The 2,885-nt window shown below is 40.3% G+C and overlaps 1 long non-coding RNA gene across 1 annotated transcript; it reads right to left on the reverse strand.

Moving 5' to 3' along the window:
• Positions 1–602: 602 nt before the first annotated feature.
• LOC132897674 (uncharacterized) lies at positions 603–2,670 on the reverse strand. The gene is made up of 4 exons (XR_009656357.1): positions 2,420–2,670; positions 1,658–1,922; positions 1,160–1,319; positions 603–669 (listed from the first exon to the last, which is right to left on the reverse strand). It is a non-coding gene; the product is annotated as an uncharacterized LOC132897674 (long non-coding RNA).
• Between the last annotated feature and the right edge of the window lie 215 nt (positions 2,671–2,885).

Below are 2,885 nucleotides of genomic sequence, written 5' to 3' on the forward strand. Positions count from 1 at the left end.
AAGTGGATGGTGGCCGACAGAGAATAGACCCCCTTTCACCCTTTATTCAACTACGGATTTCGGTCGATTTATAGTTTAATTTTCGGCGATGATTCATCCAACTTTACTTTCTGTTTTATGTACAACAGGAAGGCTACAAATTAAGCAAAACAGGCTAAATTAAACTAGCTAACAATAAAGCATCGGGGCTCTTGCCTAGGATGAACACACACATGCATACTTCAACCATGAAAGTGAAACTTAATTTATATCAATGTGCATAGGCTATGTCCTGTTTTATGTACAACAGGATATAAAAATGCATGCAACAATGCACCTCTCCTAATGTTTGTCAAGCTATCTAATGAGGCATAACTTAACATTTATAAGGAACAGAACACACTTGAACAAGTTCTTAGAAACATTTTATGATTTATTTATAATTTTATAATTGTGGCCTATTCCTCCTGTGGCGCAGACACCTGTACATGGAAACAGAAAAACATAACCAAAATTAATTTGATGCAGCATTGATAAAGAAAGTCAGCAGTAGGCTATGGGTTTCTAAATGCCACCCTACCTCACGTCTCCTCATCCCTCCCTCTCTCTCTGGCGCATACTTAAGCCACTTCTTGATTGCGTCACTAAAAGTAGCGTGTGTGCTCCCTGGCAGCTGCTTTTGTAGAGCATCTGAAAGAAAAAGAACAAAACAACATTGAGACTTTGCATGGTGATCATTGTTAGAGTTGTTAAGACTATGCACGTCACACTCTAGTGGTAGGTGGCAAGTAATGGTACTAGTACAGAAAATATGTAAAAATCAGAAACCATAGATGTGAATCTTGTGACAATTTAAACGGGATTAAAAAAAAAAAAAAAAAATTAATTTCCCCATTGACACAAAGCGGAAATAGAAATGCCACTACCGGACCGTTCGTCACTCAGTCAGCCTCCCTGGACTTGCCTGCACACCTGCTTTTTCTGAGTAAGGCGCCTGGTGAGTTTCTTAATCCTTTTTAATCCTTTGCATCTTTCACAATATGTTTGTTGTTGTCGTTATAATCGTAATGTTACAGTTAGTGAAGGAGTTATCAAAGAACGTTTAGAAGTAGTGTGCAAGTACTTGCGACAGCTTACTATTTTACCCTCTTTTATAGCTTTGTGCACATGCATAACCTACCAAACAGGACATCATGGATCTTGGTGTCCTTAAACGCAGTTTTTTCCCCCTTTCCAGCCCAGTTAAATTGGCTGGCCAAGCTGTTGACCAGGAGGCTACGCAGCATCCGCCTCACTGTGACCCCTACATCGGTTCCTCCACAAAGGGCTAAGGTAGACACCTGATAGAATAAAATGTAGCATGAAGACAATAATGAGACAATAATGAGGCTACACAAAAGAACAGGTCAGCTCAAAACGACATGCGACCTAGGCCTACATGCTCGATTTAAACGCCAAGTTTTCACACCAACGCTAAGTTTTCATTCCAACAAGACAACTACTTCGACTCGTTTTTCGATTGAATAATGCATCTGCATTGTTGTTGTTTCAAATGGATACTAGTTGAGGGAAATTTCTCCAACGCGTGATATGACCGAAGTTCATCATAACTTCTTAAACTGCTTGAAATTGTATTCGAAATTCCCTTTATTAATAGTGACTGAATAATGGTACGTACCAGATGTCCAGGGATGAATGAAAATGTAGCATGGTCCAGTGTTTTTCTCAATGTTGTTTCAATGGTCCAAGCGTAACAGCAGGCCGATCCACAAGAGAGTCGCGATCCAACCGAGTGGTGTGGGAGTTTCACGTGCACCCAGGTATATAACGAAAATGACGTCATCCAGTAAACAGCAGTGGTAATTGCACTGCATTATGGGACAGCGTGGGACATCCAACGACATATCGCTACGTATACGTACTGGCCCTTTTTTATATCATGCCTTGAAATGAAATTCAATACAACAGAGATGAGAGACACCGGGTATGAAAGTAACACCAGGATAAGTTGTAACACCACCATTCCCACCAGTTAGGTATAAGATGCAGGTTTTGTAACACTTTCAATCTTCTTAGAATTAATTTATGATCATCTTAGAAATGTTAAGTTATTTGCAAAAAAAACTTTCAAAGATAGAAGGTCAAATCCATTGCTGAGTTAAGAAAGTAAACTGGTTTTTGTTCTTTTTTTTATCATTTACTTATCATTATCACTTATACTTATATCATTTACTCGTATCTATGTGTAAGCAGGATAAGACAAACAGTGGCAATTTCAGGCCCGTAGCCAGCATTGTGGAGGGGGGGATCTTTTTTTCCCCAAAGGTGGACTTCATCTGGCCCCCTACTCCCGTACCCCCCAAATACACGAGCACACTTCAAATCTTCTAATTTAGACATTTAAAAAAATGTTCTACAACACTCTAGCCTAGTGACTTACCAGTAACAAAATAGACTTGAAGTATTCAGATCCGCTCTGCATAAAGCAGCTAAATCCTCTCTCTGTCTCCTGGCAGAAAGCTCCTTGGTTTGCTTGTGTCTCAATCACAGCTGGTATTCTGTAGAAAGACTTCTTTTCACCTTTCCCATCAGCTTTGTTAGAACACCCTAACACAGCACAAAAGTTTACCATTGTAGGTTTTTGATGAACCAAGTGCCTCGTGGGTTCACATACCGCGCGCTGCCGTTATTTCCCCCTAATCATGAGTTTGTTGGTCTTCCAATATGGCGCAGGGTTTGTTTACTTCCGGTTTCGGGTGACGTCAGTGAAAGGGGTCTAATGGGGGCATGACCGCCACCCACTGGATTGGGGTGTAAAGCAGTCTGAACAAAACGTGTAAACATAAACATAGGAGAAATGAACCCATTTTTCTAACTCGTCCTCACATAGTCTACTTTTCTTTTTT

This window comes from Neoarius graeffei, chromosome 14 (assembly GCF_027579695.1).
Source record: "Neoarius graeffei isolate fNeoGra1 chromosome 14, fNeoGra1.pri, whole genome shotgun sequence".
In the NCBI taxonomy this organism is placed as follows: domain Eukaryota; kingdom Metazoa; phylum Chordata; class Actinopteri; order Siluriformes; family Ariidae; genus Neoarius; species Neoarius graeffei.